Genomic DNA, 27,216 nt, shown 5'->3' on the forward strand with positions numbered 1-27,216 from the left:
TATTAACCATGATGCTGTGATAAACTGTATCTGTATCAATTGTATTTCTGAAATAAACTATAAAACTTCATGTCATGGTACTGTAAACTGTATAATCATGGTATTCTGTAATCACTGTAAAACATATCCGCTGTCTGTATATTCTGTGAAACATAACTTTAAAAAATACTGTAAAGCATGTTTCTGTATTATATCTATATTCTCAAGCCACACAGTAATTTAAAACATATAATGCATAATTAATAAACTGTATAAAGTTCTGTTGTTAATAATAACCTGGTAAAATATACATTTCATACTACCTCTGAAAAGTCCCTTACTATACTCTGACCCTATATCCGCAGGGTTCTCCACACAACACCCTGAAAACAACATTTCCTAAAACAAAACATTAGTATTTATTTGCATACAACATTTCTCATAACTGTAGGGAAAGCAAATACTGAATAAATTGTCTTACCCTAAAATTGGGATGAATTCCAAACCAACTTCTCTAACAATCAGCTCTGACAAACTTGAAGAGAACTTCACCAAGAGCGTCGTGGTGACCTCAGATCTTCAATCAAGCGAGAAACAGACCCAAAATCGAAGAGAGAAGGAGTAGAAGACGTTTTAGAGAGAGAGAGAGAGAGTAATTTGCACTGGAATTCTGTTAAAAATCCAAGTTCACTATTTATAGAGCTAGATTCGTCGAGGAGATACGTCACCTCATTGATGAGTCCTGTAGAATTTTTGTCGATGAACCTGCACCCTTGTCGACGAATTTCAAACTTTCAAAAATCCTCTCTTGGTATCTTCTCGTCGACAAAATGGGTCTTCGTCAATGAGATCCTGAAGAACCCTCGTCGACGAAACCCCTGTGTTCGTCGACGAGGCCTGGAAGAATTTCTTGGGTTATTACATGAAGCGTGATTTATGGTGCTTATGTTTATCAAATTGAATTCTTAATTCAAAGTGTTTTGAACTGAGGGTTGAACCGTAGGACATAGGTTGACCAATCTCGTCCTACATCACTAGGTACAATTTTGACGATTTGGTGTCTTATGTGCTTATCACTAGCAGTGGGAATCCTACTACCTTTCAAGAGGCTGTGCACATATAGGAGAAGAGTAGTTGGATAGGCGCTATGGTGGAGGATATGGAGTCATTGCATAAGAACTAGACATGGGACTTGGTGGATCTTCTAGCTAGGAAGCGGGCAATTGGATGCAAGTGGGTATACAGGAAGAAGGAAGCAGTTCCATAAAAGGAAAGAGAGAAGTACAAGACTCGCTTGGTAATAAAGGGATACTTGCATAGGAAGGGAGTAGATTCTAATAAAATTTTCTCCCCTGTAGTTAGGAACACTTCCATTAGGGTAGTATTGGGGCTGGTGGCGCAATATGATATGCATCTCAAGCAGATGGACGTAAAGACGACGTTCCTCCATGGTGATCTAGAGGAGTTGATTTACATGACATAATCAGAAGGGTTTAGCTAGCCTGGATAGGAACACTTAGTCTGTACACTGACAAAGTCACTATGCGGGCTAAAGTAGTCTTCGAGGCAGTGGTACACGAGGTTTGATGCCTATATGACCCATATTGGCTATAGGAGGCATGAGTATGATTGCTACGTCTATGTAAGGAAACTTGTGGATAGGTCTCTTATATTTCTACTGCTGTATGTTGATGATATGCTGATTGCTGCTAAAGAAATTACCAAAGTAAATCGGCTGAAGACTCTATTAGGAAAAAAGTTCGACATGAAAGACTTAGGTGCAACCAATAGGATACTTGGCATGGAGATTTGTACGGACAGAGCTGCATGGAGACTATGGTTATCTCATGGCGACTATGTGGAGAAGGTGTTTTATAGGTTTAGCATGGCCGATGCTAAGTTGGCGAGCATGTCTTTGGCGAGTCATTTCAGGTTGTCTACCGCCCAATGCCTGAGGACGGATGATGAGTTTCGTGATATGCCAAAGGTCCTCTATGCTAGTGCAGTGGGGTGTATGATATATGACATGGTGTGTACAAGGCTGGACCTGACACATACTGTCAGTGTGGTGAGCAAGTTCTTCTTGAATCTGAGCCGACAACACTAGGATGCTATGAAGTGGATTCTCAGGTACTTGAGGGGTATAACCGGTTATGACATAAGGTTTAGTGCGCAACAAAGTGATTCATCAGTGGTAGGGTACATGGATGCTAACTACGCAGGAGATTTGGATGATAAGAGGTCTACCACAAGGTACGTATTTATCCTTGTGGGAGGACCTATTTGTTGGAGGTCTATAGTGCAGTCACTTGTAACATTGTCTACTACTGAGTCCGAGTACATAACAGTGGCTGAGGCTACCAAGGAAGCGTTGTGGCTTATGGGGTTAGTCAAAGAGCTGGGAATCCAATAAGGTGGAGTTTAGCTACAATGTGATAGTTCAAGCACTATTACTTGGAGAAAAATCAGATGTACCATGTGAGGACGAAGCCTATTGATGTGCGGTATCACAAGGTTAGGGAATTGATTGCTTCAGGGGAACTTCTTCTTGAGAAGGTTCATACATCTGACAATGCGGCTGACATGCTAATGAAGCCAATCATAATGGACAAGTTCAAGCATTGCTTGGACTTGATCAACATTTCCAAGTGCTAGATGGGAAACAGACCCAATCTACTATCCTAGGTGGAGCAGAGGTTATTCTTTCATATTTCCAAGGTGGTGAATATTCACCAAGGTGAAGATTTTTGGGCATGTGGCTTATATTTTAAGTGGAAATGTATGCACCGAGAAAGTAACATAAAGCAAGGAGCAAGAGCATGAGAGGAGGCTGCAGGTAGAGGGATAACCATCGACACTTTAGGCACTAACCGTCAATGGTTTCAGGAAAAATGCAAGGTGTTACACTTGGCTTCAAATCATCAATGGTTTGGCCTAAACTGTTGACGGTTTTAGTTGATGCAAGTTACGTAATTCAAATCAGGAGGCCAGTAGATTGGGCTAATCAGAGGGATTTCCTTCGAGGATTTCTATATGGATTGTTTAGATAGGATCTAAGGTTCTTGTACGTTTAGGGTTCACATATAATCTATGTTTTGTAATCCTATTGTGAGCTTTGATATTGTTCATAGTGGAGAATGGGTTGCTGCTCCTGTAGACGTAGGAAAATTGTCGAACCACATAAATCTTGTGTCTCTTGGTTGTGTTTTCATTTTTCTCATTACTGAGTGTTTGATTCTTTAGTATATTTCATCATCAAGTGATTGCATTGGTGTTTGTTTGATTCATTCATGTGTGATCTTGTGCTTTTGTTGCATATCTGACAGACGAACAACATACTATGACTGAAATTTCATTTCATATATTCTATCTTTTTTATACTTATCTTAAAGCCTTTAAATTCTAAAGCTTCTCTCCACAATTGTAACTTAGATTCTATTCTACTTCTAGTTTCATCAATTAAGAGAATATCATCTACAAACAACATATACCATGGAACCTCATTTTGGATACTCCTAATTAGTTTATGTATCATGAAAGTAAAATCATAAAGGCTTAAAGTAGATCCTTGATGTACACCTATTGTGATTGAAAATTCTCTAGTCTCTCTATCTATAGTCCTAACACAAGTCATTACTCCATCATACATTTTCTTAATGATATCTATATACCTACTACATACACTTTTTTTTTCCTAAACTCACCATAGAATTTCCCTAGATACCCTATAATATGCTCTCTCTAAATAAAAAAAATATCATATATATGCAAGTCCCTTTTCTTTTCTCTAAAATTTTCCATTAATCTTCATAAGATATATATAACTTCTGTAATAGATCTAATAAAACCAAATTGATTTCTTGAGACCTTTATTTCTAGCCTTAGTCTTTGTTTAATTATCATTTGCACAGTTTCATTATATGACTTATAAGTTTAATTCTATGATAGTTATTATAATTTTGAATATCTCTTTATTTTGGTATATAGGTATTTAAAGTGTTTTTCCTCCATTTGTCTGACATTTTCTTAGTTTTATAATTGTGTTAAATAACTTAGTTAACCATGTAATTCCGTTAGCATGTAGGCCTTTTCAAACTTCAATTAGGATGTTATCGGATCCTATAAATTTTTCATTTTTCATTTTTTAATGCAAAACTTAACTTCATTAACTCTAATTTTGTGAATAAATCTCATACTTTTAACCTTTTTTTTTCATTTGTCAATTCTAAGTTTATGTCTTCCACTTGGTTTTCATTTAATAGCTTACTAAAGTAACTTTGCCATGTTTTTTTTTTTTTTTTTTATCTTTTTCCTTAACCAAGAAAAATCATCCTCACTTTCTTTCTCTAAATAGCAAGTTGAAATATCTCTTTCTCCTTCTTTTGTATCTAATTTAGCATATAAATTATTAAATGATCTATGTTTAGCTTCACTAACGACATTTTTTTTTTTTGCATCTTTTCTTGTTTTTTATATTTTTCAAAATTTTCCATGTTTCTATATTTGTGCCATGTTTTATACCAAATTCTTTTGTTTTTTATATTTTTTTGGACACGTTGGCCTTACAAGGCTTAAAACCTTGTTATCTTATTTTGATGCTAACAAACAAGTGAAATTTAATGTATTTATGTGAGTAATGATATTTCAGGGCTCATATATGAGAAAGCAAAGGTCAAAGTGCTCAAGAGGATCAAATGAAGTTTAAAAGAGTCCAATGATTGATTTAAAGATGATATATTAAACCTTGAAGAATATGAAGACATGAATGAGTTGTTGAAAACCAAGGAATATTAAAAGATCCAAAGAAAGGAAAAGTGGTAAAGCTCAAATAATATGAAAGCTTGAAGAAAAGATGGAAGCTTGAAGAAACAAAACATGAAGACTTAAGAATGAGAAAAGTTTTAGAAGTTTTCATGTAAGTACTTTTAATGTTTAAAAATATCGTTGGAAATATTTTGAAGCTCTTAGGTTAACTTAGACCTAGATACTTTTTAAAATACCTGGAAAATATTTTTAAGGCTAAAAATTATTTTAAAAGGGTTAGAATCATTTTTGGAATAAAAAGCACCAAAAAAGGTTTTTCTATTTGCTGTTAGTTTTTACACAGTCACATTAAGGTGCATTTTTCACTATCAAACCCTCATTATTTTGAAAAGTGTCAACATTAAAGTTGTAGGATTTTCTCTTATATTTCATTTGATATCAAGAACACCTAATTTGGAGTTATAAAGAAAAAGTTATAGCCAAAACATTGAAGTGAGGTCACTGCTGACAGAAGAACAAGACAGAATAGGCAGAGAGTTACAGCAGCAAGTTCAGACGACTGAACTTGCAACTTCAGTCGACTGAACCTGCGACATTAGATGACTAAACCCTGATTTCAGTCAACTGACCCTGTATCCAGTTCTATTTTTTTTAAGTGGTTAAGAAACTTCAGTCGACTGACCTCGACACTTTAGATGACTGAACACTGTTCAACGGGCAAAAATTTTAAAACTCTTGTTTTTAAAATATAGCCGTTTGAGCTCTAAACTTTCTAAAATTTTGGGAAACTCTCAAAGGAAACTTTTGCAACATGGAAACAAGTTTGAAAGCCTATAAATACATGTTTTTGCAAATCAAAATACATCCAAGAATTGAAAAATTTGCTTGTAAAGCTGAAAGTTATCTTGTTCTTCAAAGCTCCCTTGTTCACTCATTGAAAAATTATTTTGCTGAGAATTCTTAAGTGCTGATCCTTCTTTCTCTGAGTTCCTACTGCTAATCCTCTTCTAAGAAGGATATTGGTGAATTCTACACTTGAGTTTCATTGTATTTCATATTGATATTTTACATTCAAACTATATAGTGCTGAAATTGTACTAACTTGCTCTTTGAGAGAGTATACTTGTATGCAGATCTTATCTTATGTTTCTTATAGTTCTTTGACGTTCCAAGGGTTGTTTGGATCATTGGCTAAGCAAGGAAATATTGCTTAGAGAGGCGGGCTCTAGCCTATGTAAGGAGTGACTGAACGAGAGGATATCGTTTGGAGAAGGCGGGCTCTAGCCTTAACCAAGGAGTGTTGTAATCGGTATTGTTCCACCCGTCAACGGAACTGAAATAGTGAATCCTTTGGTGGTTTTCCAAAGGCGAGGACGTAGGCTGGGTATAAGCTGAACCTCGTAAAAATCTCCGTCTCATTCTCTCTTTCCCTTACTCTTTATTTTCAGCATATTTAAATTGTGTGGATGGTTTAAATTTGAAAATCATATAAACTACATATATTTGGAAATCAAACAAACTTAATGTTTAATTTTGATTTGGGTTGCGGAAACCGAAAGGGAGTACGTTGGTTACACCATATCTTGCGGAAACCTTACGGGAGTACGTTACTTGGTTAACATCCCAAAGATAAATTTACCAAGAGTTTATTTGAGTTCTAAATATTTGGAAAGAGTGATTTGATTCATCTATACAGGGCTTTACATCAGCAAGCATAAATTTTCATTCACTACAGGGCTTGGTTCAAATTTGGCAAATATAAACAAACAACCAACTTGAGTTGTTATATTACCAAAGTGCTGAATACTTTATATCTTGGTTTGGTTGTTTGTTGTTTAACTTGTACTTGACAAATAAATTGATTGTTTGGCTTGAAGATATTGTTTAATTGATTGGTTGTTTAATTGTGTTATTGATTGGATAAAGGAACTAAGTTCTCGATTGATTAAAGAATTAAACAAACAAGTCAAGAATTGGTTAAAAGAAATAAAGGAAGTTTAAGGTATCTCAAAAGGAATTAAAAGAAATTTTTAAAAGCCAATTCACCCCCCCCTCTTGGGAAGCTATTCCTAATATCAGGACATCTTGATCTTGCCACCAACTTTCTTTGTCATTTGAGAATCTTTCTCTTGATTCTCCTAAAATCTCTTTTGTTATCTTTTTAGTAAAGTTAGCTATCTTACTCTAAAGAGTGTTTGTATCCATCCTCTATAGTCCAATCACCATCTTTGATAATTTTATCTTTGAATTCTATTATATTTTTCTCCCTTTAGGTTCCACACTTTGTTCTTTTGCATTGATTTATTTTATTCTTTCTCCTCTATTTTTTAATGCATATAGACACTAAAACTCTTTGTTGTGAGGTTAAACTTTCACTTGGGATAACTTTATAATCCTTATACACTAAACAATCTACCCTCCTGGTTAAGAAAAAATCGATTTGACTTTTATTTTGTCCACTTTTGAAGGTTATTCAGTGTTCTTCTCTATTCTTAAAACAAGTATTTATAGTAATAAATTCATATGACATGGTGAAGTTTAAGATCATCTTCCCAGTCTTATTTTTTGTCTCTATATCCATATCTTCTGTGTATCCTCTCATAACCTTTATCGTCCATTCCAATGTGTCCATTTTTATATGCTCATATAAATATTTTCTCAATCTCTAGTATCCCTTATATAATACAATTCATATCTTCCCAAAATTGTCTCTTAAGGTTTTCTACTAAGCCCACGACCCGATTTTTCCACCATATTTTTTTAAAATTTAAATAAATAATAATAATTATCATCATTTGTCATATCAAAACCCTGATATCATATATCATCAAGACCCGACCCGAAGTGGGATACCGGGTGATCAGTCTATCATATAAGCACATACCTAGCAATGGAAGTCCATATTTACACACCATACCAAATACAAATAACCAGAGTTCTATACATCCATACACATCCCAAAAATCCATAACATACTTCAGGGATTACTCAAACACATTCCCAACACAAAACGCTTACCCTATCTATCAGGGTACCGGCTCCCCTATATCTCGGAGCTCTATCTCCTGGTCTGTTACGGTTCTCTGAAATATTAAAATATTTGGGTGAGACACCTCTCGGTAAGACGGAATAAATTATTCACAGCGTGTGGTAGTATAAGTTCAATTACATCATATCACATTCCATTTTAATAAATATAATAGCTGGGAGAAAATATATAGATATGTACCCATAGTCATATATGTGTGTAAAACATATTTTTCAAAAGCTCTCTTACCATTTTCATAATCATAAACGTACTTTCTTCTTCTCAAAATCATATTCACATTTTCTTTCATAAACTTTTCTTTCTCATATTCATATTTCAAAGGCTTTCATAAGCTTTTCTTTCTTATTTTCATTTTCATATTCTAGCCGATGGGTGTCCTCCAATATATTTCACAATGTGTCTGTAACCCATGCTTGTTCATTATCATGTCTGTAATGAGTAATCACAATCTAACTCATGAGTTTCCACCAGTATAGAATCCACTACATATCTATAACTCATGGCTGCCCTGAGGATATTCCCAACTCATCGTCATGCTTCCCCCCATGACTAGGTTGTGCAGCCCGAAGGTTAAACCTAACTGTGGTTGGCCTACTCGGTTATATCAAGGGGGAATGTGTCTGTAGTATGAATGACCTACCCAATCTTGGTCTAGACCCTAGGAGGGCATCACAACCCTTCGCGGGCCCATTCAACTATCTTGCCACACTCTCCATGAGACCGTGTGGTTGTACTATCACCTCACTAGCAACTGTACCATGCTCTCTATCAACAACAGTCCATCAAGGTACTCATTTCTACATTTCCATATTCATATTTCAATATTCTCAATTTAGTATTCACATCTCAGTATTCACAATTCAGTATTCACATTTATCTCATCACATCAGTAGTATTCTCATAATTTTCTGTACACATTCCATTCTCATAATAGTGTATATCTCATCTCACATATTTTAATATTTCTCAATAAAACATATCAATGTACCACATTTCATTATTTCTTAGTAAATTGCATATATATATATATATATATATATATATATTGAAATGTTTTATGCAAAAATGAAGTTATGGGAAATCTAATTAAGTTTTATATACATAATTGTGATGGTATGAGATTTTTATATGGAAACGATGAAAATAAAGAAATGTGATATATATATATATATATATATTTTGTAATCTCATTTTCCTCAGTGCAAATCATATATCCCATTTTCAACTACATTCCCAGTATAAACCTGGTATACCATATTTCTCATGCCACACAATTTTCATCTAGTATTTATAACATAATAACCAATGGCAAAATATCATATTTCATTTTCACATACTTTAAATCAACAATTTATTTTCCAAAATAGTTGTTATAATTTATTCCCCTTACCTGAATTACTAAGAAGCCTGCTAACAACCCTAAATTCATGCCCCGTGACATTCAAAGCTCAAAACCTTGAAATTCAAATTTTTTCCCAAACTAATCAACTCAACTCCCAAAATATTTCTCATTTAGCATTTCCTAAGCCCTATATACTTCACATTAACAATAAAACTAATATTTAACACCTTTACCCCGGTTTGGGAGTGGTGCCTAGAACCCAACTCAATGATCCGCTCCAATTAAATTGTAGAGAATCTTCCTTAGATCTTTGTGGTGGTTTTGTGATCATCAAAACGGGCTTAAATGGAGTGAGAATCGAAGAGAGAGAGAGAGAGAGAAGGAGGACCGAAGCCCGTGTGTGTGTGTGTGTGTGTGAGTGAGAGAGAGTGAGAGAAAGAGAGAGAGAGAGAGAGAGAGAGAGAGAGAGAGAGAGAGAGAGAGAGGGAAAGAAATTCGCTGGAAAAATGACAAAATGCCTATTTATAGGCCAGCGTTCGTCGATGAGTTTAAGTGCTTCATTGATGAGCCAATGAAGAACACTCGTTAATGAGAGAAGCTGGTCCGTCGACAAATCTTAAATTCCCTGAAATTCCTTGACTCTCGGCACTTTCTCATCGACGAATATAAATGATTCATCAATGAACCAATGAAGGATGCTCATCAACGAGAGACACAGGTTCGTCGATGATTCCTTGCTGTTTCCCCCTTATCTTTAGTCTTCCTTCTTCTTCTCCTTTCCTTCCTCTTTTCCTTTATTATTTTCATAGATTAAATTTTTTTTTTTTTGCGGTCTCTACATTCTCCCCTCCTTATAAAATTTCGTCCTTGAAATTTTTTATTCATCACATTTTTATCCTGAAAGAAAAACATCCAAATTTTATTAATTACCCTCACTTATAGCGGAGGAATACTGTGGTTACATTTATGGGTCTGAGACAATAACCAAACAAAGCTCTCCCAAAACCATTCTTATCCTAAAACCAAAAACACTATTTGTCCTATCCCACACTATACAAATCAAAATACATACATTGTCATTCACTTTTATTCTGATCGGCTCAGCTCTAAGCTTCACTGAATAAATGTGGATATTTCTGACGCATCTATTCCTCTAATTCTCATGAAACTTCCTCTACTGCATGATTGTGCCATAACACTTTTACCAGTGGAATCCTCTTTGTATGCAACTCTTGTTCCTTTCAGTTTAAAATCTGCATTGGCGCCTCTTCATAAGATAAGGCATCATCAAGCTCCAATGCCTCATAACTGATCACATGGGAGGGATCTAGAACGTATTTCCTTAACATGGAAATGTGAAATACGTCATGGATTTTAGACAAAACCGGTGGTAACACCAACCTGTAGCCAAGTGGACCCACTCTTTCAAGAATCTCGAATGGTCCAATATACCTAGAGCTCAGTTTACCCTTCCCAAATCTCATAACTCCTTTCATTGATGCCACTTTCAAAAATACATGATCTCCTGTGTCAAACTCAAACTCTGGTTGGCAAGTATCTGCATAACTCTTCTGCCGACTCTATGCTGTTATGATCCTATCTCTAATGAGTCTGACTTTAACATGAGTCTACTATATCAGATTTGGCCCCAAAATCTTTCTTTCTCCAATCTCATCCCAGTATAATAGGGATTAGCACCTCCTGCCTTATAATGCCTCATATGGTGTCATCCCAATGCTGGCATGATAGCTGTTATTATAAGCAAACTCGACCAATGGCATGAACTGTATCCAACTACCCCTAAAGTCTAGCACACAAGCTTGCAGCATATCCTCTAGTATCTGTATTGTCCTCTTCATTTTCCTATCTGTCTGAGGATGAAATGTTGTACTGAACATCAACTGAGAACCCATGGCCTTCTGCAACCTCCTCCAAAATTGAGATATTTACTGTGGGTGTTGGTCCAATACTATGGACACTGGTATACCATGCAGTCTAACTATCTCCTAAATATACAAATATGCTAGTCTGCTCATGGAGTAGTTAATTATGATAGGCAAGAAATGGCAAGTCCTCATCAGTCGATCTACGACTACCCAAATGGCCTCCTGTCCAAGTAGTGTCGGCGGTAATCCTATGACAAAATCCATTGCTTTTCTCCAATGTATACCCCGTGGAAGAAAGTTTTAAAAGAATTAGATGTTACTGCTCATATCAACAAGGCGCACCTTTCTTTTCGAGAGCCTTCCTATAAGAACTCCACAGTTAAGCATGCTTGGTTTGGAGTAATCTTGGGATGGGTGACCTTCTACGAAGTTTTCTCTAGAAATGTGTGAGTGAGGACAAAACACACTAAAAAGGACACGTGTTAGTCTATGGGGCCAATCATTACTCCGATAAGGCCCGCCCCCTATTGTATGACCCAGGTGGAGGAGGAGGAGAGATGTAATGCTCCCTAGCATACTTAGGTTGGTGGTGTTATAACAGCTTTTTATTAACTTTAGACTGGTTAAATTTGAGTATACAATTCTATATACTTATGTATAATTTTCTGAATGGTTTAGGAATTTGGATCAAAAATGATTTTGATCATATATCATATTTGGGAAAAACCATGTGGCATGAAAATAACTTTCATAATTAAATGGTTGCGAGTATTGCTTGATTACGATTATTGCTCGCTTGTGGTTATTGTTTGGGTTGCAAATTTTGATTGGTTGTGATCCGGTTTGGATGAATAAATACTGTGAACTTGAATGCATTGATGTGTTTACATGAATTGGATGTGTATTGTTCTATGGTTCAGGTAAACTGTGATATAGCATTGGTAGTGGTATAAGGAGGTCGTTATATCGTATCTGATATAAATCGCCATATAACGTTGGCAATGGTATGAGGATGTTGTTATATGGGCATTTATATTAAGGGGGTAAAACATTGATAGTGGAATGAGGAGTTTGTTTTACCGATTTACTATGAACGAGATTGTGTGTGTGGATTTGTAACCTGTGTGGTTGTGAGTCCTGTGTGGACAATATTCCTATATGGATGTGAGTCTTGTGTAGACTGTATTTCCTGTGTGGATATGGACCCTGTGTGGGTGTGAATGAAGTGTGTGTGCGTATCTTGTGTGGATGGGTTGTGATATGCATGTATATGAGGATCTCTGTGAAATGATTAGCATTGGATGTGTGTAAATTTAATTGCATAAATATTTATGGAAAATTAACACTCTCCACTCGAGGGCTTAATGAGAAGTGAGTGCCTTGATCAGTATCAGTTGTGGCTACACCCAAATAATAGGGTAAGGTTACAAAATGGTATCAGAGCAATTACCCAGCCAGAAGTGTGATGAGATTTACATCGTCTGGGTTTGGAAATGTGGGTTCGAAACAAGGATGTTGTGTTTTGTAAGTGGGGGAGAATGTGATACCCCGTGGAAGAAAGGCTTAAAAGGATTAGTGTTGCTACCCATATCAACAAGGTACACCTTTTTTTCGGGAGCCTTCCCATAAGAACTCCATGGTTAAGCGTGCTTGGCTTTGAGTAATCTTGAAATGGGTGACCTTCTCGGAAGTTTTCTTAGGAAGTGTGTGAGTGAGGAAAAAACACATTGAAAAAGACACGTGTTGGTCTGTGGGGCCAATCATTAGTTTGATAAGGCCTACCCTCTATTGTCTGGTTCAAGTGGAGGAGGAGAGATGCAGTGCTCCTTGACAGACCGAGGTTGGGGCGTTACATCACTCCATGACATCCTATCACCCTTTTCCAAACAGGAAGCCTCACCAACTCCCTTGAGTAGTGGTCTGATGGTGCATATGGGCCCACCATGATTCTATTGGTCTCCTGAGCTAAAACTCCCTGCAATATGAACTATGTCATCTTTTCCCTGAGTCTGTTGTTCCATATGCATCACATACCCATTCATACTGTGATATTGTTGACCCGAGATAGAACTCCTCGTATTTTTGCCCTAAGTCCCTAACTCCACTTGAATAACATGATTGTTGCTACTATAGTTTTCTGACATTTGTTTCTCTTCCTTTACCAGAGTACATTGTCCCATGACTTTATCACTAAAAGCCATGTCCTCGATCACCCCTTTATTTTCCATAGGATCATCCATCTTGCATCCACCTTTCTTATACTCTAGAAAAGTATACTGTCCAAACATAACACCAAGCCTAGAACCACTATCACTAGAATAGTGTATTAGTACACATTCACTCACAACCAAGTAGTCTACTGCAAAATATACCCACAATTTACCCGCAACTTTCCCATCTAGCGATACCTTTGGTAATCGGTCACACAAGAAATGTGTCATACTCACTGACTTAACCCAAAAGTATCCTGCAAGCCCTGCATATAACCTGCCCTACTCACAAAAATTTTTGAACGAAACCAATGTACTCAGCCCTAATGTTTGACTTAAGAATCTCTCTCCCAGTCTGGTTCTCCACCTCAGCTACTGCATGAAGTACACCAAGGCCCTTCGTGATAAACCCACGAAAGACATATGTCTATCCCCTGATGCTATCATCATTGATTCCCAAGTATCTAAATACATGTATTCACCCATATGCTTTAACCGCATATGCCACAGGTTACCAGACCTAGATTCAACAGTTGCAACTCCACCTATAATTGTAACACCCTGCAGTGCATAGATATTTCCCTCTACTCTTTCCCTTTTCATCATTATCAAGTTAATCTTCACACACTTTCATTTCTCCACATTCAGACTCGTAACAATATCCATTACAGTCTAAAATTTCCAATGAAATACCATTCTTCCTTAGACCCGATTCATGCTTTACATCACACATGGTTCTTGCAACACCATTATACATTTTGATTTTGAAATTTCCAATAACAAACATTTTGCATGAAATATCATTTTTCATCAAAATACAACCAATATAAACTAACCTGTAGATGTCAAACCATTTTCTAAGATAAAAGCATTCGTTATCTAAGATCCAAGAATCACCCGTGAGGCACTTTGAACCCAATGAAACACGTAGTATATCTCTATCACTACATTCTGAGCCTTCCTCCACTACACTTGCAGGTTTTGACCAACCTTTAGACATATATTGACATTCCCATTTTCGCCAAACTAATGCTAGAGAATTCTCATCTATGACATGATACAACACGTCTTTTTGCAAACAAAAAAAAAAAAAGAATGATTGCTCCCAATTCATTCCAAGTCGTTGCATCCATACTATTTGGTTGAATTCTATATTAACCTTCCACAAAACCTTGTTGCACTAAGAGATCCTTCAATTCAGAGGCCATACAACACACTCTGATACCAATTGTTGTTAAATTAATGCCTCTTAAACAATGCACAACAGGATAACGATATTATTGTAGAAGGATCAATCATACACTTGCATACAATGTAAATTGTGAATTCAAGATATATCTACAACCACAACAATATAAAGAAATCAATAATAAAGGCAACGACACTAGGAAGTGGTTCGACAAAGCATACATCCACGGGAGCAATCGGTAAGAGATTTCACTATGAAGATCAAAGAATACACACTACAATGATCTTCTCTCCTTCTTTCACCCTCTCTCACTCTTTTTTCTGTTTTACTAGTCAAAATATGCCTCGAAGAACATATATGACAAGCCCTTGGAGGCTTCCCTCCGAATCCCCAACCGTCACAACATTTACATTCAAAATTCAAATATTTTCTCGCAACCCAGAATCACTTGTTAACGAAATAGAGAAGACTACTCGTCGTCTAGTTTATTCCACTCGTCGACGAGTCTTTAAACTCTGATATTTTCTTACTCTTGGTATCTCCTCGTCGACGAGCATAGAGTACTCGTTAACGAGTCTTTGTTGCTGCCTTGCACCAAGAACACATCCATATGTTTTTCTCCCTTTGTTTATAAACCCCCAAAGTATAAAAGCCACACCATAAACAACAGAGACCCAATAGACCAAAATGAGTTGGGTCAATACTATTAAACTTCACTTCGTAGGAAGGACAGACAAGTGGAGAGAATATAAATTTTGAAAAAGGATATATGTGGAAGAAAAAAATGAATTCTTAGTTTCGGCTAGTGTTTTTAGTAAGATAAGAGGAAAAATAAATTAAAAGGAAATATGAGAAGAAAATATATAGGATAGAATATGAGAAGAAAGAGAATGAAGCTTGTATGCCGATAAATATATGAGCCCTCTATTATTATATTAAAAAGGAGATGTAATTAGACAAAATTGTATAAAATATGATTTCTTCCCTCAATTTCTTTCCCTTAATTTGCCTAAATTGGTCGACATCCTATGGGCTCAAAGATAAAAGATTGGCATCTTTCTAGCTACTTTTCTTTTATGCCATACATGGACAAAAATGATTTCACCTTTTCACCCTAATTCAAACTACTCCGAAAGCAAATTAAATAAATAGATGAAGTTGGAAAAAGAAAGGAAAATGAAGACGAGGGAATGTTCTTATGTCGTTTTATGAGAACCTTTTCATTCATTATCTTTTTTTTTTTTTTGTTGACAAATTTACTCTACATATCTAAGGATATTATTATATTTTTCTAGATAATGGTGGAAATATAAAGATAAAAAAAATTGGTGAAAAAATTAGAAAACAAGTGCATTTTCACATGCCTAAAAAATGGGAGAAAAAGATTAAAGAGTTATTTGGTAATTTTGATTGAAGGAAAAAATGGAAAGACAATAGTGGTTGATTTCTCTTGGTTTAAGGAACAAGGAGAAATCTCTTTCTAGTTATATTTTCCTCACTTTTGGAAAAAAATTTCCTGAAAATTTATTATGCATTTCCTTGTTCCCTTTTCCATTCCTTCCTCTTTTCTTATAGCCAATCAAAATGTTAGTTATATCCCTATTTTTAAGGTATTAAATTTTTTTCCCATTGTCTTCATTGAAAGGACTTTATATTCCCATGATTCAATTGTTAATTTACAGTTAATCATGGTAAAGTTAATAATGAACTGAAAAGAACATTGAAGTCAAATAGGAAAATTAACTCTCATGGACAAAATTAAAAAAAGAAAATAAAAAAAAAACTAGAATATTAAGCAAATGAATACATATATAAATAGAGTATGACAGCCAAAACAAAATAAGGTTGGTAAGAAAGAAGGACAATTGCAAAAATAGAAAAATAGGAGAGAAAACCTTGTGGAAGAGAGGAAAAATAGATTAAAAGAAAGGATAAAGGTCAAAAGAGGAGCAAAAAAGACGAAAATCTATGCCCAAGAAAAATCAAAACTTATTTACTATTTCATTGACAAAGACGGTAATTAGACAAAAATATATTGCATATTTTTTTTTCTTCTGTATTTTGTTTCACCTATTTCACCTAAATTGGTGGAGAAGGTGAACAAAATGCATTGTTCTTTACTTATTCACTCATCATCTTTTCATCTTCTCTATATGAATTAATTTAAAACTAGTAAATTGGCAATTGAAGATAATGGAAATAAAAGGTTAAAAAAGAAGATACACATAGTTAGATACAACTAGACAAGATTTTTCACCTCTTGATCTTTTTGCCTCTTTCAATGGGATTTCCCCACTTTTAACGCTTCTTTATTGACAATTGCTCTCTTAGTCAACATTAAATTATGTTGTAAACTTTAACATGATATCAAAACAAGTTGAAAATTTATATTGAAAAATGAGTTTAATAAAAAAAATAGAAAAAATAAATAAATTTCTCGCATGACTAGAACAAAAAATGAAGAGAGGCAAAAGAAATTATGCGTAGGTCTACCAAAACTAAATAACTCTTTCAGTGAGTTAGGAGAGAATGAAAAGTGATGGTTAAGGCCAAAGTAAGGACTTCTAATAAGGGGGAAATAATGCTAAATTCATCACTCTTTGTTCTCCTTAGCAGTAGCATAATATATAGTCGATATTTTGTATACTTTGAATAAGTGAAAACAAACAACACCTTATGGCTACTCATGCCTTTATGTGTGTATAACGACATATTTACAGACATCCCATTTTGGTACCATTTTCATATTGGGTACAACAAATTTAAATAGCCTTAAAATAAGAAACTCACAATTAATTACGTGAATTTTAGCCCCAAACACAAACTATTTATTTTCCTTAATTACTTTTTATTCTATTATGATGCCCACTAGAACCTTTAGAGTAAAAAATTGTTATTTCACTTGCCGAAGCAAACTAGGTTTCTCTATAGAGCATTCCTTCATTATAAATAATTATTTCTCTTTGATTAATAAATTCTCTGTATACTTGTTAAAACTTGATATACATTATTGGCCCACAACTTAACAAAACTTTTAGGTAAAGTGATAATCTAGTATAGTATCAAAGCCCTCATAAATTATGTTTTTAGCCTCTTCCCTTCACGGCTTCCACTGCCGCCGTAAGCTCAATCCAATTCAGGTTGTCTAAGACTTTATGGTAACCTGACCAATCCACCGGCATCCCTGCCAACTCCTACTAGATTTGCACCACTAGCCTCCCTCTAGTGTCGATGATCCATTGCTTCCTTTGACTGTCATCGTTGCTCGCCATCATCTGGAACCACTAGTTGCTTCTTCTTCTTATGGTATGGCAACCTGTGGTGACACCACTATTACCAGTCAGTCCCAATCCTTTATTGTCGTCCTTTGTATCGTAGTCTTCATTGATGGCTGCCTTTGACACCAAGCTAGCATTTTTTTCCATTGATGACTACATAGATGTCACCAATTGCCAGAACCTTGTTCCATCTGCTCCTACGACATCCTGTACAGTGACCTCTCCGTCAAGTTTCTCTAGATGTATGAATATTTTTTATTTTTTTATTTTTTGTAGTTTAGGGGTTTACGGGCATTTGATGTAAATCTAGTTTATTATTGAAACATCGAAGGTTAACAAATAAAAATAAAAAGATAAAAAAGCTATTTTTTTTTGTTCTCTTGGATATGTTTCTTTGAGTTATTGGTGTATCTAGCCTCCTATTTATTGTTCTCCTACATAGTTTGCCACCATGGAAAAAGCAGAGTTTTCTTAACCTATTCACACATTTTTAATGGATCTAACTATAATCTTTGGGCTCAAAGCATGCGTAGTTTTCTCATTGGATAGAAACTTTGGCACATCACTACTAGTGAACTTAGTACATCAATAAGAAAGGAAGGGGAGTCTTAGGATAAATTTCTTGAACGAATTGATGAATGGGAGAGTAAGAATCATCAAGTCATTACTTGGCTTCAGAACACTTAAGTCCCATCGATTCATATTCAATTTGATTAGTTTGATACAGCCAAGGAGATTTGGGATTTTCTTGCTCATCGATATACTAGTATTGGTCTTGCTAATCAATATCAACTTTGGACTCTTCTACACAATTTTAGGCAAGAATTTGGACAATCGATCAATGATTTCTTGGCCTAGGTTCAGCCTCTTTGTAATCAATTTGCTTAATCCAAGATAACTGCTGATCAAATGCATTTTATTCAATTTCTTATAGCTTTGCGTCTTGAATATGAACCTGTTTGTGATTTTTTACTGCATTGACATCCTATTCCCACTTTAGATAGTGCCATATTTGAGATCATTTTTTAGGAAACCCATCTTGGCATAATGAATTCTTCTACCCCTGATGTTGTTTTGGCCACTGCTCCTCAACCTCAGCACGGTGGTTGGTCTTCTATAGCATCCGGTCAGTAGTTTTGTAGGAACTGCTTTAAAAAAAAGGCCATGTGCTTTCTAAATGTCCTACAGTCGAATGTTGATATTGGCATCGTCTTGGTCATATCATTGAAAATTGCCCTACTTGACCTCCTAAACCTAGGGGAGATCAACCTTGACCACGAAATAACTCCAAGTCTTCAGTTTCATATCTTGCTGGTGTTGCTAAATTTTTAGAATCCTTAGCCTCTGAGTCTTTTTTTTTTTTCTCTAAAAGATTTAGAAAGTGTTTTCAAACAGATTATGTTATCTAATAATTCTTCTACTCTGGCTATCATCTCAAGTACATCTTGGTTCTTTGATTCTGTTTGCTGAAATCACATGACTTTTGATTCCTTTTTACTCTCATCTCCTATCTCTACCAACTCTGCACCTATCATTCATATAACAAATGGTTCTTCTATGAAAATTAATCATATCAATCATGTTTCCTCTTCCACACTTTCATTGCCTAATACATATTATGTGCCTACCCTAACCTTGAATTCCATTTATGTTGGTCAAATTTGTGATCTTGGTCTTGAAATAATATTTTTCTATTAATGATCGCTGTGTGCAGGATCCACAGGCAAGACAAATTCTTGGGATCGGTTGTCAAGTTGGAAGGTTGTTTGAGTTCAATTATATTCGTGTTCCAATTTCTCATTCGCTTCCATTTGCTTCATCTATAGTTTCTTCTAAGTCTCTTTTTCATCTTTGGCATCTTTGGTTAGGTCATGTATCAATTAATAAACTTCATTTTCTTGTTTCTTCTAGGTTATTAGGCTAAGTGAAAACTGGATCTTTGTATTGTTCCCATTGTAACCTAGCTAAACAATCAACTTTGTTATTTAACAAAAGTGACTCTATTTCTACTAATCCTTTTGATTTGGTGCATTTTGATATTTGGGGCCTATCTCCTACTCCTACTATGGGAGGTTCTCGCTACTATGTTTTGTTTGTTGATGACTATTCTCATTTTACCAAGATATATCTCCTGAAAAATATATCTGATTTTCCCTAAGTTTATATCACTTTTGCCACTATGATTCAAACTTAATTTTATTGACCCACTAAAGTCGTACGTATGGAGAATGCCATGGAATATAAGAATTCTTATTTTCTCAATTTTCTTCAAAAACAAGGCACTATTGTCCAACGCTTTTGCCTGAGCACATCTCATCAAAATGGACGTGTAGAACTTAAACACATGCATATTCTTGATTCTTTTAGGGCAATGCTTTTATCTGCATCTTGTCCTAAATGTTTCTGGGGTGAAGCAGCACTTACTGCCGTTTTTACCTTAAATCGTATTCCTTCCTTTGTTCTTCACAATGAGTCACCATTTAATAAATTGTATGGTTATCCACCAGATTATAAAACCTTTAAAGTGTTTGGTTGTGTCTACTTGGTTCTATTGTAACCTCATGAATATACCAAACTTGAACCCCAACCACGTCTTTGTTGCTTCTTAGGTTATGGTATTAAACATAAGGGATATCGTTGTTGGGATTCAATTTCAAATCGACTTTGAATATTTTGACATGTTACCTTTTAGGAGCATACACTGTTTTCTTTTCTCTCAAAATTTTAGGGTTGTGCCTCATCTTCTTCTCTATTCTTTACTAATCCGTCCATTAACTTATTTCCTGATAGTTCTCCTATAGACTCTACTACTAAGCTCAGCACCCTTGTCCCGTCTTCTATGACCTCATCCATAGAATCTACACCATCTGCTGAACCTGTAGCTGACTCTTCTTTATATGTTCCTCCTCTCATTTGTTGTTCTGACATAGTAAGTCATTTGCCTACTAAATTTCGTGACTATCATTGTTATTCTTCCATTGCATCTTTACATGAACCTTGTTCTTGCAAGGAAGCCAACTCTAATCCTATGTGGTAGAAAGCAATGACAGATGAAATTCAGGACTTGGAAAAGACACGTACTTGGGAGCATTACAAGGCTCGATTAGTTGCCAAAGGTTTCACACAAGAGTATAGAATTGATTATGAAGAGCCCTATACCTGTTTCTCGAATTACATATGTTAGAAGTCTCTTAGATAACATTGCTGCTAAAAAATAGGAATTATATCAGATGGATGTAAAAAATTTCTTCCTTAATAGTGATCTTTCGAAAGAGGTTTATATGCTGCCACCACCAAGCTATGCTCATGCTTCTTCAAAAGTTTGTCATCTTCGTCGAGCCCTTTATGGTTTGAAACAAGCCCCTCGTGCTTGGTTTTCAAAGTTTAGTTTGACCATTGATCAACTTGGGTTTTCCTCCAGTCCTCATAAATCTGCTCACTTTATTCGTAAAACTAACAGTGGCATGATTTTTCTTTTATTATATGTTGATGACATGATTATTACAGGTGATGATATATACTGATGGCATATCTAGCCTTAAACGTTATTTGCACCAACATTTTGAAATGAAAGATTTGGGAGCTTTGACATACTTTCTTGGGCTAGAAGTAGCTTTGTGCTATAATGGTCTTTATCTTTCTCTGTATAAATATGCTTCTGACCTTATTTCCCATGCTGGTTTGACTGTTAACAAGACAGTGTCTACTCCTCTTGAGCAAAATGCTCGGTTCACTCCAATGGATGGAACGCCACCTGAAGATCCTACTCTATATTGACCATTGGTTGGTAGTCTAGTATACTTCACTATCACACACAATGATATTTCATATGATGTACATTTGGTAAGCCAGTTTATGGTTGCTCCCTATATTACCCAATTAGTTGTTGTTCTTCAAATTATTTGCTATGTTCAGAGTACTCTATTTCATGGACTTCACTTTTCCTCCACTTCATCACTTAATCTTATGAGGTATTCTAATGTTAATTGGGTTGGAGATCCTACTAATCGTTGATCTATTGCTGGTTATTGTTTCTTCCTTGGCATCTCTCTAATTTCTTGGCGAAGTAAGACACAAACGGTTGTCACTCAGTCAAGTACAAACGTTGAGTATCGGGCTCTTGCAGATGCTACCTCTGAGATTTTAAGGCTTCGATGGTTGTTTGATGATATGGGTCTTGTTTATAATTCTCATCCTCTCTTTATTATGATAATAGGAGTGCCATTTAGATTGCTCACAATGATGTTTTCCATGAGCGAACTAAGCATATTGAGGTTAATTATCATTTTTTTCATCAACATTTTGTTCACGGTTTATTGAAACTTATATTTATTCATTTTATTGATCAGACTGCTAACATTTTTACCAAGTCTCACCTTTTTGGATGTTTTCATAACCTGCTATCCAAACACAAGAGGGGGGATGTTTGCCTTAATTATGGGAATGATTGTGGGGATTTGATTAGATTAGGGGTTTGATTAGTTGTGGGGATTTGATTAGATTGGGGATTTGATTAGTTGTGGGGATTTTATTAGATTGGAGATTTGATTAGTTGTGGGGATTTGATTAGCCTGATTATAGGAGTGATTGTGGGGATTTGATTAGATTGTACGTACGATGATTCTTTCTTTCTTCCTTATGTATAAATACCCCTTCTACAGTGATAATATATCATAAAATTTTATCTCATTTTTTTTATCATCCACATTTATTTTGTTCTATTTTAAAAAAAAAATTATTGTCTTCCTTATAATGAGTGTTATGTATCATTTGTTTATCTCTCCACATGCGAGGGATTGTTAAAGCTTGATATACATGGTTGGCTCAAAACCTAAAATCTTAAGCTTTTAAGTAAAGCGATAATCTAACAATACTTAAGTACTAAAACAAGTGGAGAAATATAAGTGCATTTTTAGTAAACGTAGGTAGTTGTATTTTAGCATTAAAATTTATTTCCACATGGATGTATGACAGAAAAGGTTGAGCCTAAAATTTCATTTATTGGTGCGCGAACTTCATACCAATTAAGTTTATATATCAAAGGGATTTTTATGAGCATATAAATATATAGAATAGCATTGACATTTTATAGCAATCCTTACTTTATTCTAAGTTTACAATTTTTTTAAAAAAAAATTGGGGTGAAACTAGGTAATTCTTGTTTCATGAATTGCATAACTCAATTGGGGTGAGCTGTACAATTCAATTGGTGTATCTTAGGAGAGACAAATTGATTTATTCATGAGTGTTTTAATATGCTTAAAGAAAATGAAATTTATGCATGATAACGTAATTAGTTTTGTTTTTGTACTTTCACGTACGATAAAGATGAAATTATAGGCAATTTGGCTGTAAGACAAAGACTTCTCCTAAGGTTTTTGCAAATTCTATGAATCTCTTCTAAGATTTCAAAAATACAACAAGCTTCCCCTAACAAGTCCTCAAAAGACTTGTTCTTCTTCTTCTTCTTCTTCTTTCTTTTTTGCAAAATACAAGGGGAGATTTGTGTATTTTTGAAAAACTTCAAGGACGACTTATCAAATTATTAAAACCTTTGGTCGAGTGGAGTTGGCTGCCTACAGCTCAACAACTTCAACAAAATTGGCTGGGGTGGTGGAGGTAGTTGTCGCCTATCAAGTTTAATATTCAACACCCCCCCCCCCTTTAAACTTGACTCTCCTACCTTTATCATTCATATCATTGTCTTCAGTCTTGCAAAAATATCATGCATGAGTGGCTTCGTAAAGATATCAGCAATCTGATCATACATTCTGCAAAACATTAGCTCCATTTCTTTCTTCTTGACATACTCCCTGATAAGTTGATACTAAGTATCAATATGTTTGCTTCTTTCATGGAAGATTGGATTCTTTGCAAGTGCAATCACTGATTAGTTGTCGACGTAGACTTCAATGGGGTCATCTTGGAGAAATCCCAGATACTTCAATACATTCCTGATCCATATACCATGACAAACAGCTGAGCTGACAGCAACATACTCAGTTTCACATGATGACAGTGTTACGATGGGTTGCTTCTTTGATGACCATGTAAACGTTGTATCTCCTATGAATAAATTGAATCCAATTGTGTTTTTTCTTTCATTAAGATCCCTTCTCCAATCACTATCTCAATAGCCAATAAGCTTGCAATCACCTCTTGATGAATAGAACATACCATTAATGATGGTACCCTTGACATAGTAGAGTATCCTCTTTGCTGCATTCAGGTGGGACTGGTAAGGAGTGTCCATGTACCTACTGATAAGTTCAACTCTATAGAGTATGTTTGGTCTACTACACGTCAAATACCTCAAGCTACCAACCAGACTCTTGAAATATGTGGGGTCAACATCTCCATACTCATTCTTTCTCAACTCCAATCTCATTTCAACTGGAGTTGTCACAGGGTTACAATTGTCCATCCCAAACTTCTTCAATATTTCTTTTGCATAGTGGCTTTATGAAATAAAGATTCTCTTCTTGCTTTGCATGACTTCTACGCCAAGGAAATGAGTCATTTTGCCAATATTTGTCATTTTGAATTCTTTGACTATATTCCTCTTAAAAATGGCAAACATATCTGAACTGTTGTCGATGAAGATCAGATCATCAACATATAGATAGGCAATCAGCATGCTTTCATCTATCTCCATCTTCATGTATAGTGCATGCTCATATGGACACTTTTCAAATCCATTCTTCTGGAAATAGTCATCAATCCTTATGTTCCACGCACGAGGTTCCTGCTTCAAGTCATATAGTGCTTTCTTCAGCTTGTACACTTTATCTTCTTTGCCCTTCTTCACATATCCAGGTGGTTGATCGATATAGATTTCTTCTTCTAGAAAATCATTTAGAAATTCGGATTTCACGTCTAGCTTGTAAATCTTCCATCCATTTTGTGCAGAGAGTGAAATTAGTAATCGGATAGTCTCAAGCCTCGCAACCGGGGCAAAGATTTCTCTATAATTAATCCCTTCTTTCTGCCTGTAGCCCTTGGCGACAAGTCTTTCTTTGTATCTCTAGACTTCTCCTTAAGCGTTATTCTTGGTCTTGTAGACCCATTTCACACCAACAATCTTGCGGCCCTTCGGGAGATTTGTCAGCTCCCAAGTCTTGTTCTTCTCGATGGATTGAATCTCATCATCCATAACTTTTCTCCATTTGTCTTCTTTGTTAGCCTCCTCAAAGCTAACCAGGTTGCTAGTCAACAATAGACAATATAGAGTAACATACTCTTCCATAGGTTACGTATTTTCATACAGATCAGCTAGGGTACGATCTCCTCAAGGCCTCATGTCTGAGATTTCAAGCTTAATTTGTGATGGAGCTCCATTCCTCTATGGTGAATTAAAACCTTGTGGAGGTGTCTACATTTTGGGAACTTGTGACTCGATAGCCACTTCTCTTATCTGTGTGGGTTATTCTCCTTCAAGCGTCAATTCTTCATCATTGGAAGATTTAGCCTAGTCCCACTTCCAGGATTCATTTTTTTCAAAAATGACATCCCGGCTGAAAATGAATTTCTTGTTGATGGGATTGTAGATTCGATAGGCGTAGGCTATGGAGCCAAATACTCTAAGATGACTCACACTGGGCTTGTGAGTACTCCAAGCTTCATGTGGTTTCATTGTATCAAGACTTTTTGTAGAATACCTGTTGAGCAGATAAACTGCACATAACACTGCTTCTGCCCAAAAAATTTTGGGCACATTCTTATCCTTTAACATGCTTTTGGCCATGTTAAGGATCATGTGGTTCTTTCTCTTAACTACACCGTTCAACTAGGGAGTGTAGGTTGGTGTGAATTGGCTTTGAATCCTTTGTTGCCTAAGGAATTCTTGGAAAGCTTCTTCCTTGTACTCTCATCCTTAGTCTAAACGGAGTGACTTGATGTGATAGCCACTCTGCTTCTCCACGAGAGTTTTAAACTCTTTGAATTTGTCAAACACTTCTGACTTCCTTTTTAGGAAGTAAACCTAAGTTTTCCTATTGTAATCGTCAGTGAAGGTGAGAAAGCATCGGTTCTGTTCATTTGAAACTAGGTTCAATGGACCACACACGTCTGTGTGTACTAGTTGGAGTGGCGTAGTAGATCTCTAGTCGGCTTGCTTTCCAAAGTTGTTTTTTTGTTGCTTGCTCAGTTGACAACTTTCACATATCTCATTCGGATGTTGGATGTTGTGTAAGGTATTCACCATCTTCTTGCTTCCCAACTGCTTCAAGCTTTCAAAGTTAAGGTGTCCAAACCTCATATAACACAGCCAATCTTTGTTGTTGATGATGGCGCTTAGACATCTTGGCATGTCATGATGGATGGCGAGAGAGAACATTCAATTCTTTACCATAATGACTTGAGTGACAAGCTCACCTTGAGCATTTGATATCACCATTTGCTTATCTTTAAGGCTAATTCGGTAGCCTTTCTCTACAAGCTATCTGAGACTCAAGATGTTGGTCTTCATATTTGGCATATAATAGGCGTTGGAGATGAAAGCGTGATCTCTAGCCTTCTACTTGATCAGAAAATATCTTCTTCCTTAGACTAGGACTTTAGAGAGATCGCCAAAAGAGATCTCCCCCTGAAATTTCTTATCAAGTTCAATGAATAGGTTTTTTCTGCCAGTATATGGTTGCTGGCTCCAAAGTAAAGGTACCAAACACTTTGGTCCTGTGTTGAGTTGTGCGCCATTAGCATCAACGACTCTCCAGCAATATCTTCAGTTTCGTTAAGGTTAGCCTCCTTGCTAACCTTTTCTTGTTCTCACCCCCAACACTCATTGCTATAGTGGCCAAACTTATGGCAACTATAGCACTCAATGTTTCTTTTATCAATGTTCTGATAGTTGTTATAACCACCACATCTTCTTCCACGTCCTCTTCCTTGTGGAACGTTGTTTTGTTGTCCGCACCCTCTTTGTCCGCCTCGACCTCCTCCTCTAGATTTAGTATATCTAGATCCTCTTTCGCGAGATCCTCAACCTCGAGCTTGTCCTTGGTGTGACGTCCCCCCTTGCTCGTGTCTCCCATTAGTCAAAGATAGTTTTGACTATAGGACTTGTTCCAATGACTTACCGTCACTTCTTCTGTTCACCTTCTGCTTGTGAGCTTGCAAAGATCGAGCTCTTCTACAGACATGGTCTCTGGATCTTTTGTTTCTTCCAACATGATGGCTATGTAGTCAAATTTTGGATTCAAAGATCACAAAATTTCTCACATATCCTCATGTCTATGAGATTCTCTCCATTTCTCCTAAACTGGTTCGCGACAACCATTACCTGAGTATAGTACTCAGCAATGGATTCAGACGACTTCATTTGCAAGGATTCAAATTCACCTCGTAGAGTTTGGAGGCGAATCCTTTTTACTTTGTTAGCTCCTTTGTATGTCCGATGGAGAGTATTCCAGACTTGTTGGGACATCTTGGCGGAAGTGATAATTTGGAAGGTGGTCTCATCAAGGCCTTAGTAGATTATGGATTTGACTTTGTAATCCCTTTTCTGATCAGCGTGGAGGG

This window comes from Malania oleifera, chromosome 13 (genome assembly GCF_029873635.1).
Source record: "Malania oleifera isolate guangnan ecotype guangnan chromosome 13, ASM2987363v1, whole genome shotgun sequence".
NCBI classification, from domain to species: Eukaryota; Viridiplantae; Streptophyta; class Magnoliopsida; order Santalales; family Ximeniaceae; genus Malania; species Malania oleifera.